Genomic DNA, 14,278 nt, shown 5'->3' with positions numbered 1-14,278 from the left:
ATAGAATTCCATCAAAAAATTAGCTTTTTAGATTCTAATCATTGTATTCTACGCAGACTCACTTAACTTAATAACAAACTTGTTAAGTGAAACACCAAAGAACTGGGTTACCAACAGGTACCCTGATGAAAGCAATTCCTTCAGATTTATTAGAGTTATTTATATGTCACATTGTCTGATCCATTGTGCACGACCAATATTGAAATAAGCAGAAAATGCACTCAGGGGAATAAAATTAGAAACAAGTACAACATTAGCCCAGCCTGAGATCCCACGCTGACTGTGACACACATTCCTCAGATCCTCTACATCCATCAGCTGCACAGTGACCCACTGAAGTAGCATGACTCCAGAAAATTTACCTCAGAACCATCCACTGACATTAAACTACAGAAGATTATTAGACCTCACACATCCAAGAGGTCTAATTATGGGAGTTGATAGGAATTGAAGAATATGTAGCAGAGCTTCATAGAGCAAGAGGAGAGCAGGGAGCAATGAAAAGGTGATTAAGTAAGAATGTCCTTAGATTACTTCACATTTACTTTGCATGATTTTGCATTTACTTGCCTTGCAATTGTATGGATCTTCCAGCCATAGTTTTAAAAACCAAAACTGGTATTCAAACAGGCCACCTATCAAACCATGTTTTGAACTGAAAGCAGATCCAACAGGATTCAATGAACTGGTTTTTTTTAAAAACATATAAAATGATTAATTTTTAATGAAAAAATCATATTTAAGATTACAAACTATTAAAGGCAATATACAAAGTTTGCTCACCTATATATCATGTAAGGGTGAATATACCAAAATGGCACCAAGTGCAATATATATCAGCAACAAAATACATAACAAATGAGGCTCTAAATTGCCTCTAGAGTCCAAAAACCATGCAACAAGCTAGTGGGCCACTAACCTACTACAAATCACTGATCAACATGATCACTCATCAAACTCATCACCACTACTAGAAATGGGATCATCAGCAGGAGCTACACAAACATCATCTGGCTTAGAGTCTTTAGACTCTTTGAATTCCTCAACCTTGTAATATTTTAGAAAAAGCTTCTTAACATGTCAAACCAATGGTTTTAGTTCAAGTGAAGGGTTATTCTCCTCCTCATCCTTATAATATGGTAGAAAAAGCTTAACATGCTTAACCATTTATTTTGGTTTGAGTGAAGGGTACATTTTTGTTAAGGCCATAGCAAAGGAGTTCAACAATTAATACCACCAACATCAAAGGATTTCAACAATCAATACCACCAACATCGAGGTATATAAAACACTTCATGCTTTTGATTAAATGTCAATTCCATAGCCTCATACATGATAGAATTCAATGAAAATGTTGCAATCCTACAATTCCTAAAAAAAAAAATTGTTCAGTCCGTTGAATTTTGAGTGGGATATGAAACTCTACTTTCTCCATATGAAGTCTGATAAAGTCGGAACCACTCTCAAACATCCTAAAACAATTAATGGTAACGTTAAAAATTTAAGTAAAAGTTGACATTTGAATTTAACATTACCATTGATTGTCAACTTTGCTAGGGTTGACATAGGTCTTCCATTTAGGCTTTAGGGTTTAGAAGTTATGTTTTACTATATGACCGGTTTAGGACAGGACCTGCTGGTTCGAACCGGTTTGGACCTCTTTTGCACCAAACCGATCCACCAGCCTGAGTTAGTGGCTGGTTTGACCCCTAAACCTATCCAATCAATCAGTTTGACCGATTCTAATTCAAACCAGGCCAGTTTTTAAAACTATGCTTACAGCTTGATTTCTGCAAGCTCTTTAGGTTTTATGAGAAAGATAAGGAGAGTTACTGATAACTCTATCATATTCTACCTAGAATTTTGGGACTGGTCGAGCAAGATGGTACCATTGGGAAAGTGAGCCAAAAAATTTATATCAAAGGTACACAAGGAGGTAAATCTCCAAAGCCTGATACCATTTTAGCACACTCTGTTCTGGAGCAAGTAATCCTTGAAATTAGAAACCAAACACTGATTGCTTATTTTCTTTGTAAAATCACCCAAAAGATGTTCACAGGAAATGGGCACATGATAGTTGGGAGGAGTATGGTTGGCGAATTACGACTACCCAAATCCTATCAAAGTGTTTCTTCTACTTTATCTTTGAGGCTACCTCATCTGCCAACCAGATTGTTCCCCATGGACCAAGGTTTTGTAGGAACATTTTGGTGATTTGTTGACATGGGACCTGTCTTTTCAGTCAACTGTATTGTCTCCTTGGATTCCTAGTCTGGATAAAGTTCCCTATAGTACCTGTGTATTTACTATTAGTACATCTTTCACATCTTAAGATCAACTTGAACAAATTTATTTCCTTGGAAATCGTTAGACCATACTGTGTCACATGCATGGGTCAAAGCTTCTATTTGTCAGGCTCTGGCTTAGTGGATGGGACAGGGTGCCACCATGCAAACAACCCAAGTTCAAACTCCGGTGGGTGTAGAGAGAGAGAGAAGGTGTTTGACCTCTCGGAATTAAAAGGGACTTAACATATGTCCGACAAGCCAAACTGGTTAAGCTGACCTTAATAAGCTATTTGATCCTTTTATCAAAATGGATTACCCAAGTATCTGAATCTAAAAGATGAAGTTCCAACTTCCACTTCAATGTGGCTATGAGTACATCACCCAGAACATGGTCTATCTAAATGTACCTAATGTTTTCTTAAAATGTCAAAATAGGTTCCACCATATCAAAGTATGTCGGCTTCTCAAGAGTGAGAATCTAGAACCAGGGCCAAACCCACCTTCACCACCTTTGGTTATATATTGAAGAGCAGTGAAAAAAGAATAATAGCAAGAATGCTAAGAATCAAAGGAGGGCAAGGGGAAATGCTCAAGCTAGGCGAAGCAGACCTCAACTCTAAAACTCCTTTGTTCCCCTTTCTCAGATTCCCCAACATACACCACCAGTGCCAGCTTCCCGGGAAATGACCCCCCAATGGAGAATGAAGTCGACTAGGTGAGGGATCCCCAGCAGCAGCCCTTCAAAGTAATAACTTATAAAGGATTTAAATTTCAAAAGGATCCTAAATCATACTTCACAGGAGAATTAAGTTAGTCCAAAAGATCAACAGACACCCTAGATAGTTTCTTGCTCAGAAGTGCTGAAGCACCACCCAGATATATGGCTCTCACTGATTCGATTGTTGAGGACAGTAGAACTGTTGGAAGGTCAGAGGACTTACTAATCCTTGTGGAGGCCTGATGGCAAGGGCAAAGAGAAATCTATAATCAGATCTAAGTTTCTATAATCTTATGATTGCAAGAAGTCAAGTGCATTGGGTTCAAGCTACAATCATCCTTGAATTGCATTTGGCCCAACTTTACCATTCTAACGTCTACTAACAAGGAAGGTATTGGACACTTAGCCATTTAAATGCACACTAGCCCCATAAAACTTGGAACCCAATGAGGCTATAATCTTCAAATCCAAGATTCACTAGATGACTCTTTGCATTGATGATAGATACTGAGTGTTGCTAATATTTATGCACCTAAGCTCCCCTCGGATACCATCAAATGGAGCTGCATGGGAGCAACTACCCCCCAATCTTACTTCTCTCCCAAAATGTGCTTCTGAGAAATCCCACTTGGTAGCATTTTGAGAGAGCACAGTCCTCGCGATTTTGGAAATCTCACTAAGCGCTCTAGGAGAAACACTTCCAAGATTCTTGTAGGGTGCTCCCAAAACCACTAAAACTGCTCCCTAGGTGCTTCCTGCAGGGTGAAAGAACACTCTCACAAGTCACGACTTTAACAAATTATTTTAATTTTCTTTTTGCTTTTAACATATGGGGCCTAAAGCAAGGGTTCAAAAAGGAAAAGCACTCATGGCTAGGGTTCCTTAATGGATTAAAAAACTCCTTCACTCCATTTGCTCTGATTCTATCAATCTTTTTCACTCATTCCCTCATCCTTCCTAAGGTTTGGAGTGGACTTCTTGCTAGTTGTTGAGAAGGAGATCAATGAGAGATTGGAAGGGAGATTAAAGGCTAACATAGTTACATTCAACCACCATTATAGAGCTGACAGGGCAGGCGCTAAGCCCATTCTTGTCTTTTTTTCCATGTGTTGTAAACTTATATATTTTCTATGTTCAATACTATCTTCTCCTACCCCTTCCCATTCTTTTTTCTCCCTCAATTCTATTGTAGGCAGCAGGTTATTCTCAAGAATCATAATGGATACGTGGTTTATTATTATGGTTTTGTTTTTGACTATGTTGTTGGAAAACTTAAAAACAAATGATGAGGAGGAAGAAGTAGGAAGTGGCCCATACAATGGAGAGGAAGAAGAAATGGAAGGGGATGCAAGGGATGATGAAGCTTACAATGATAATGGAAATAAATCCAAAGCGAGTTCAATGCCCTTGGAAGTACGTGACAAGGCATAAGGGAGGGAAAGAGGGCAAACCCACCAAATTTACATCCCCCGATTGTGACACAACTTACATGGGTTCATATAACTATGTCAGAAAGCATCTCTATCAAATTAAGCCAAGTCATGGAAAGAAGTGTAAGACATTACGAGTCAAAACCTGTGATAAAGTACCAACAAAGAAAAAATAATAATAATAAATAGACAAAAAACAAGACTAGAATTTTAAAAAACATCATAGAAGAGGAGGAAGCACAAAACAAATCCAAAAATGGTCTCAAGCGATTCATGGTAGTATTTAAACGACAAGATTGCATCCGCATCTAATAGACATGAATTCCATGAGGTCAAGGAGATCACTTTTAATGTTAGTTTTAGGCACAAGTTACGTATGTTCTGTAGTACACCAAGCCCATTTATAATATGATTCAATTTGCTAATATAGGTTATCTAGTGATTGGAGAGGCATATGAGCAGAGAGATGCAATCTTGTATGATCATATTCATAAACATGTGTCAAAAAGATGGGATAATCTAAATGTACCACTCCATGCCTTAGCATATGTCCTTACACACATATATTATTCTCCATGTTGGTTGGCCCAAACAATGCCTAGGGTTGGGATTAGGAAAAAACCATACACTAAATCCAGAGGTACAATGTGGGTATATGCTTGCATTAGACAAGTTGGTCCTTGATGATGAGGAGTCTTCTCAAGTATGAAGTTAATTGAGCAAGCGCATCAATAGAACATGGAGCCTTTGTTAAACCACACATCTACATAAATTGGCAATGAGGGTGTTTTCACAGGTTGCGAACACTTCTTCTGCAAAAAGGTGTTGCAGCACCTACATCCTCATACAAAGCGTGAAGAGAATTAGCTTGAATGTAGACCAGGCAGAAAGCATGGTTTATGTGCACTACAAATTGAGGTTGTTGACCCATTATTGTGAGGCAGCAAAGAATGATAAAACAGATATGACATGGGAAAACAATCCAAAAGAGGCTAATTTGGAGGATGGAGCCTTAGCTTTAGAGAGCTTGGTAGCTGAACTTTTGGCTAATGGGACTCATGATAGTGATCATGCCACAGAGTTGTCACCCCCATCCACCATCATTGTCAACGAATGTTGAAAATATCGGTATCGGCAAAATATCGGCGAGGGTCCTGAAAACATCTTATCGGCAATATCAATGAAAATATCATAAAATAACAACAAACATAAAAAATCAATATTTTTCATATTTGTAAACATATAAAGCAATAATGATATTTAACTGATATTTTCAAAATATGGCGATATTAAGCCGAGATTTTCAAAATATCGTAATATTTAGCTGAGATTCTCAAAATATCGCGATATTTTCAAAACAAAAAATATCACGATATTTACTCGGCAATATATCGTTTTGTTGAAAATATCGCTATATTTACTTGGCGATATATCGTTTTGTTGAAAATATTGCAATATTTTCAAATATCGGCGATATTATCAACACTGTCAACACTAGCAGGTTTCTAGATCTAGCAGCTTTAACTTCACAACCTCCACCATTGCATGCAAGCCATGTAGAGTATGGTTGTCCTACTCCTACTCCTATTGTTCCTCCATCATGGGAAAATGAACTAGAAGTTTCCCATGGCAAGACATAAGCTTAGTAGATAGTAAATTTACTTGTCTTTTTTTGTTTTGGGATCTATTTTCTAGAATTTAATGAACTTTGCTTTTCTAATGGTCTATTCTATAAACATTATATGACAATTTAAGTTTGAACTTGAACATTGAACCTACCATTTAATTGTTAACTGCATATTGCAACTCTTTGGTCATGAATATGACATTATGTTTCATTTCTTAGTTGATATTATCTTTTATAGTTTATCAATGATGAAGGTTATCTATTCAAACTTTGAAAAATTTCAAGCCCTAGGTGACTAATGTCCTTACAATTTCAATCAAACAAGTAGAATGTTGGATTTAATTAATGCTGAAATTAAATTTCAGACCATAGCATCAATCACACAATAACTAGAACTTAATAATAGAAGCATAAAAATTAATTTCACACACACAAAGGTAATTACTCCTTCAAATCAACTTTTCATTCCTTTGAGAAACTCACAAGGAAACCTCCACATGCTGCCCAAAAAACAACTCTGCACGATTACCAAAATCACCCCAAACTTGAGCGTTACAACTTACAACTTCTGAAAAAAAATAAACAACTCTCTATTGTACAACTTGTTGTACGAACTAAACAATGGTTGCACAACATTGTCACATATTCCATACAATTGTATGGCACTATTCTATGTTGGAAAAAAGGGTACCAAGGAGGTGTTTCCTAGTGCATTTGCCTTTTTGCCTAGGAAAACACTTTATAACACCTTTTTAGCTATTGACTTTATGAGTTAAATTAAAGTCATGTTATAAAGTCACTTTATGAAGTACTATGTACTATGTACTTTTTAATATTAAAGTCACTTTATATTTTTAAGTTGACTTTATGTGGAGAAAAAGTACAAGGTACAAAAATAACATTAAAGTCACTAGGGAGTCATTAATGAGGGGGGCCACATGAAAAAGGGGGTCAAGTGAGGGAAAGATCTCCACCATTGATCTAAAGGGCTGAGATCTAATCTCAACCCTTGATCAAAAGGGTTAGGGTTCTCCTATCTTATAAGGGAGAACAAGGGAGAAAAAGATTGAGCTCATTTTTCATTCTACATGTGCATTTGTGGAGAGGACAGGAGTTGAAGAAGGAGAGAGTGTTGTGAGAGCAGAGAGTTTTGCAGGAGGAAATCGACCTACACCAAGAGGAAACTGGCACAAATTCCATGGGCTAGAAGGCATAGATTGCTGGCACGAAAACCTAGGAAAGGTAGCAACCTTCAGCACAGAATTAGAGGGGTTGAGTGCACAAGTTTCGAGGAGTTTTGGCATCTTTAGGAAAGTCCGACAAGCCTGCATTCTAAGGCTGAGAAATCGGGTTAGAGGCTCAGAAAACTAGGCTACTACAGCAGGTTGTTGAACATGCAGTTCGAGGCTGAGAAGAGATGACTACAGGCACGAAAATCGAGGACAATAAATACTGGATTGTGGCCCGAATTTTTGGAGAAGAATTCTGGGCAAGTGGCATGTTGTTCAAGGCTAATCTAGTGGCTCGATTTTCAAGGAGTTGGGCAGAAAATTAAAAGGAAAGAGATAAGTACCCTAGTTGTGTTTGTAACGCTGTAAACATTTTTCTGAGAAAAGCAAAATAAAATCCTCCTTATGACTCGTTTTCCCCTAGTAGGTTTTTCCAAGGTCAAAGTTGACCAAATGGCAAAGACTAGTATCTCAATTTTATGTGTGAATGCTTGTCTATTTTCCTATCAGCTGAAAAGTAAAAAAAAGTAGAGGTAGCCTGTGTTGTTTCTCTTTAAATTAGCAAACAGTTTATATATATCAACATCCTTATGTCGGGTTATGGGCATTATGATTAAACTCATGCAAAGAAAACTGAAACTGGGAGGGCTACAGGAAACCTTATTTTTCTACATGGTATCAGAGCTATGAACCTACAGCAGTGAACCCTCAGCTGATAGGCAGAGAAACCAACAATCATACCTTCTGCTAAAACAGTGAACAGTAAACTAAAACCTGCCTTATATACCAGAGAACAGTGGTTGAGAGGGAGGAGTTTGACAGTCTTCAGTGATTGAAGAATTTGTGTTGGTTGTGGAGGTCAAATGGCTATTGTTTGAGGGTGGAAGATAGGCTGAGTGGGGCTGAGAATTTTGGCCCATGGAAGGAGAGAATGATGTTGTTGCTTGAGGAAGTTGAGGTGTGGGATATTGTAGAGAATGCAGTACAACCTCCCACTGATCCAGTTCAGTTGGCAGACTTCAACAAGCAGAATGTGAAGGCAAGGAGAATCATTCTCAATGCTATTAAAGACCATCTATTCCCTCATGTGACAGGGAAGAAGTTTTCCCATGAGATGTGGGATTCCCTAGTCACACTTCACCAGAGCTCCAATGAGAATAGGAAAATGGTGTTGCGTCAGAAGTTAAGAAACACCAAGATGACCAAGACTGACACGGTGACCTCATACCTCACCAAGATCACACAAGTGAGAGATGAGTTGGCTGCAGTGGGAGAGGTTATCCCTGAGGACCAGTTGGTCAGGACGGCATTGGATGGTTTTCCCAAGCAATGGGATGGATTCATAGATGGCATTGTTGCCAAAGAGCATTTTCCTAATTGGAGGAGGATGTGGGATGATTTCATCCAGGAGGAATGCCAAGAGTGGCAGCTAGCATGGTGGGGTAGATGAGGAGGAGAATGTTTCCCTCGTAGCTAAGGGCAAGAAGAAGGCCAAGAAGGGGTCTTCTAGTGGGGCCAAGCAGCAGAAGGGGAAGCAAAAGGCCAAAGAGAAGGACATGAGCAAAGTGAGATGCTTTGCTTGTAACAAGATGGGTCACTATGCCTTTCAGTGTCCCAACAAGAAGGGTTAGAAGAAGGGCATTGCAGCTTCGACAAAGGTGGATAATTTTTCCACCAAGTTTGACATTGTGTTTGCTTTAGTGGTGAGTCTTGCCACTAGTGTCACATCTCCCAGTGTTTGGTTTGTTGATAGTAAAGCTTCCTGCCATATCACTGGAGTGAGCAAGCACTTCACGAGTCTCACAAAGGATGATATTGACTTGGAATTTGTGCTTGGAGATAACTCCAGTGGGGACAGTATCCTTTCAGAGGGAGTCATCACCTCCTTATAAAGTGACAAATGTTCTTTATGTTCCAGGGTTGAAGAAGAACTTGATTTCAGTCTCCAGTATTGAGGACAGGGTATGTAGTGGTGTTCTAAGGAGGACAGGTGCTTATATATCCCAGAGGATCCAGTATCACTTTTGCTAGAGTGATTAGAGTCCATAGTGGGATGCTTTACAGGTTTATGTTTCAGCCTACCAGAGCATTAGTGGCGTAGACCAGCAACAGCGAGTTGTGCGAGATATGTCACAGGAGGATGGCCCACTTGCATCATGGAGCATTCAAGATGTTGAGGGAGATTGTTACTGGTTTACTTGAGTTCAGCACTGAGCATCATGATGTGTGCAAGGGGTGTGCTTTGGTAAAGTACACTAAGACACATTACCCAAGCAGCAGGGCAGTAGGTACTCTAGAGTTGATATAATTTGATGTGTGTGGTGGTCCTATGTCTCACGTATCATTGAGTGGATACAAGTACTATGTGAGTTTCATTGATGACTACTCCAAGAAGACCTGGATATTCTTTCTGAAGACCAAGGATCAGGTCTTCAAGAAGTTCAAAGAGTTTAAGGCTCTTGTGGAGAACCAAACGGGGAAGAAGATCAAGGTCTTGAGGGCAGACAATGGGGGCGAGTATACCTCCAAGGAGCTGAAGGAGTTATGCAAAAATGAGAGTATCAGGAGGGAGTACATAGTGCCTTATAACCCCCAGCAGAGTGGGTGGCGAAGAGGAAGAACGGGACTTGTTACCCACCACCACTGGGTGACCCCTATAGGAGAAAAGTTCTCCTGGATATGTCTTCAATCGACACCCAGCAGCCCCTTGTAGCCACCTGATAGCTCAATGTGTTACTCTCTGCCACCTGAGCTAGCCATTGTGTGCCCTCACTCATCTGTTATGATCGTATGTTTGAAGATGGGTCATCCAACCCCAAAGGTATGATGTTTCATTATGTGATTTTGTGTTTATGCTTGCTTTCTTGGGCACATTTGGGCATGGATTAGCAGGGGAATTCAACAGAAAGAATGGACTTTGACTATACTCTTGTTCTCTTACCTCAACTTGGGAGTTAATCTTGTATCCTAGTCCCGTGGGATCTCATTTACTAGCTATTAGCTTTAGGAGTCGCACTACATGGGAAACGTGATTTTGGCTGTGAGGTCTCGCTTCCCGTTACCATATATCTCGCTCCCCTCTACTCATTACAAGCCCTTTCCACATTTTCCCCATCTAGATCCACATTTGTCCATTGGGTCCACAAGGTGTTAGCCTCCCCTTCCCCTTGTCTACGCCTTGGGTTGGGCCTGGAATGATACCCCGAAGGTTGATGCAGCTAAAATAAAGATAAAAGCATAATATGGCCACATACAACAGGAAATGTAAAACAAAATGCAAAAGATGGTTGGGACAATAAAATTTAGCACGTGGGAAAAATCCAAGCATGAGCCCTACCCCTATCATTATCACCATCACCCTAGTTCCTAGGGCCCTTGTGAGTGCCCCTTGCATCATTAAGGAACCCATGATTGTCCCAACCCCTGGTGGGTGATGAACCGCCCACCTTGAGGGGGTTTTCACTGTTACATCTTACACATCATGCTCTCATCCCCTTGAGCCCTGAGCAGTAAAAAGAAGAAAAATCAATAAAAGGCAAAAGGCATATGAAGAAGGGTGGAAAAACAAAGGTCGAGGTAACTCATGTACCATGATTACTCCCTCCTACATTCATACACCCAAGGTGTGGGCCTCCTTCATCATAGTTGCCCTTGTATCATGGCATGTGGCTTGTAGCCTTCCCTCTTGCCCCTACTCTATTACATCACTATTTCTCATGACACATACCATTTGATGGATGTACCATGGACCTGTCACTCCCTTTGAGGTTGAAACCACCTAATAGATTCCTTTATTAACCTCTCTAGGCAAGGAAGGTAACACTTGAACATGTTCAAAGCCCATTTGTAAGGGCATGCCACTATGAGGTGTCCATTTATGCCCCTGATTAGCAAGCTTATCTACTCAATTGCGCTAATGAATTATTGTTCTGGAAGGCGAGGAGACACATTAAACCTTATACAGGATTGCAGGTGGGTTTTCATCTTGGACTTGGCCTCCCTATACGAGATCCAAGCCCTCCAGAGGGTCATAATGGCACTTGTAGGGTGAGCATTGAGAGTCATGGGCCTCCAACCTTGTAGAGCATTGATTGCCACACCATGGGCTTCTTCAACACCACCACATTGCTTGTTCGTGCCCCAATTATACAAAGATGATGATGCACTTGGACCATGTTGCCCAATCGGCTACACATTGCACCCAACACTTAGCAGCTGATCCAGAGCCCAAAGGAGGTTTTGTCCCTCCCGGGATACATGGGAGGGATTGTGTCATCTTCTAGCCCTCATTGATGGAGCATCAACTTGATCTTGAGCCATTTGGAGACCTATGAGACCCATTTGGAGCCCACAGAGCCCAAACTGGGGTTTGGAGATGTTTTGCAACATTTGGAGGATATCCCCCTCTTATCCATTATTTTTTAGGCCCTCATTTTTATTTTTAGCACATGAAGCCTCAACGATGCCCTTCTAGGCCTCCATGTCATCCTAGCGTGGCCCTAAGAAGGCTAATTCGACTTGTTTTATGAGCTATCATGGTTGGCTTGTAACCATGGGTGGGTTACTTAGCATTTTAGGCATAGGAGGGGCTTCATTTTAATATTTTGAGATTTTAGAACTCGTATAAATAGGAGAGAGCTAGTCTCCTCCAAACATCACACTTTAGATCTTCGATCTCTCTTAAACAGAATTTGGACCTGCAGTAGAGGACGAAATTTGGATGTCATTAATGAATTATGATGTTTGGATAATTTCGCTAGCATTCTTAGAGCTTCTATTTGGCAATCTTGTGGATGGATATACTCTTCTTTGTCTTGTGAGTGTTATATGATGATATATTTATGTTTTGATGAATGACTAATGCATGGAATACTTTTTCATGGTGAATAATGTGCCCTAATTAATGTGAATTATTTGAAGCATTGAAACTATTGGAATTGCATGTGTTACTCATTGGACAAAGAATGAATGAATGTTCCTAGAGGATTGATTGAATTTACATCCTTGAAATTCCACAACAAGTGTCATCGAAGTATAAAAATCTAGAAGTCGTTTTGTTGTTGCTTCCATCTAGGGTAGCGAAATTCCTTCTAGGTCTCCTTGAAGAGCGAAGTTGCCATTTCTTGGTTTATCTTGACTCCATTTCTCCCAAAAGGTAGGCACTAGGTCTAGGATCCTTGGTGATCACATTATACTTGAAAAATATTTTGTCCTCCACTTTTCCTTCACCTTTTTTCTTACCCCTTTTAAGGATAAGAAAGCCTCCCTAGGGCTCAGTGTGATTTTCATTAGGGAAGAGCTTTTGCAAAGTCGTCTAGACAGTCTTCTGCGTTGGTGCTTCCTCTAGCTCTCCTCCTGATTTGAGGCGCATCTCACAGTCAAATTTCAAGATAATTGATCCCCTAGCCATCACACCAAGTGGGAACCCTAGGTGTTATCCTTCAACTTGGGGATTCTTGAAGGCTTGAGCTTTAGAAGTATATCAATCATAGCCTTTTCTCTTGTCTACATGTACCTTGGATGAACTTCTACCTTGACAAATATTTCAACCCTAAGCCTCGGGTAGTCTATCTTTCAAGGGGTTTTTCTTGGAAAGTCCTCCTAGATTCTCCCAAAGCTCATACTTTCATTGAATCTTTCAATTGAATGAGCCACCTTGCCTCACTCAAAATCTATCCTAGGAACATCTATCATAAGTGAGGGATACTAGGACTTCTCCCGTCGGTGAAAATCCGAGAAGAGAAGGGGACATAAGTTGTGGTGACAGTGGGCCTTTGTCCCAAAGTGTTGTTTTGCCCCCTAGCTTTAGCCTATTTACTAGGCCTGCTAGTTTGTGCAACAATAGAGCCATAGTGGGTGCAACAAGAGCTATGTTGCATGATCAAGGGCTACCTTTATTTTTATGGGCCGAGGCGTGTAACATTGCAGTGTACTTGCAGAACAAGAGTCCACATAGAGTCTTGGGGAGTAAGACTCCTAAGGAGGGTTTTTCTGGAAAGAAGCCTGAGATTAGGCACATCAGGGTTTTTGGGTGCCTTACACATTCACACATCCCTAAAAAAGAAGAAGACGAAGTTGGAGCCTACCGCAGAGAAGGGTATCTTTGTGGGTTAAAGTGAGACCAACAAGGCCTACCACATATACATTCCTGCGTAGAGGAAAGTTGTCCTGAGGCGGGATGTGAGATTTGAGGAGGAGAGGGCCTTGAGAAGGTCTTAGAAGGATGATCGAGTAGAGCAATAGCCTCTTCAGCAAGGGGCCACACCACAAGTATCAGGATCTTTAGGTGGTACACCAGGGTCAGAAGGATCACCTACTTCTAGGGTGACAGGATCTCAGAGTACAGGTTCACCATAGACCACAAGAGGGGCTTCCTCATCAGGAGGAGAGGCTCCAGGGGAGGATTTTCCCATACTAGTTGAGGAGGCCACTTTAGGGAAGAGGAAGCCAAAATGGCTTCATGAGACCCTAAAGGAAGCATAGGAGACAGTGGAGAAACCCAAGTGGTCAGTGAAGGAGAGAAAACCACTAGAGAGGTTGGTTGGCTATGTAGCAGATGTCGTCGAGACTGAGTCAGCTAGCTTCGAGGATGTTGAAGGTCAGCAGATCTAGAGGGATGCCATGGTGGAGTATGCCTCCATCATGAAGAATGATGTGTGGGAGATAGTACCGAAGCTTGAGGGAAAGTCAGTGATGACTTCTAGATGGCTCTACAAGATCAAACATGTTACAGATGACAGTGTGGAGAAGTTCAAAGCGAGATTTGACTCAAGGGTTCTCACAGATAGAGGGAGTTGAATATGAGGAGACCTTCACACCAGTTGCTCATTATATCTCTATTAGAGTAGTGATCTCCATAACAGCAGAGATGGGTTAGAAGATTCACTAGATGGATGTGAAGACCGCCTTTCTCAATGGGATCATATAGGAGGAGGTGTACATTGAGCAACCACAGGGCCTTAAGGTGCATGGGAATGAGTATAATG

The 14,278-nt window shown here is 40.6% G+C and overlaps 1 protein-coding gene across 2 annotated transcripts in view; it reads right to left on the bottom strand.

The window, feature by feature from the left end:
• LOC149161110 (bifunctional monothiol glutaredoxin-S16, chloroplastic-like) overlaps window positions 1-14,278 on the bottom strand; it is a 55,638-nt gene that overhangs the window by 18,933 nt on the left and 22,427 nt on the right. The gene's annotated exons all lie outside the window — the stretch shown is intronic.

Source organism: Pinus tabuliformis, chromosome 5_2, assembly GCF_031772625.1.
Source record: "Pinus tabuliformis cultivar Carrire ecotype Pingquan chromosome 5_2, CPIR1, whole genome shotgun sequence".
NCBI lineage: Eukaryota > Viridiplantae > Streptophyta > Pinopsida > Pinales > Pinaceae > Pinus > Pinus tabuliformis.
This window is presented reverse-complemented; position numbering and strand designations above follow the sequence as displayed.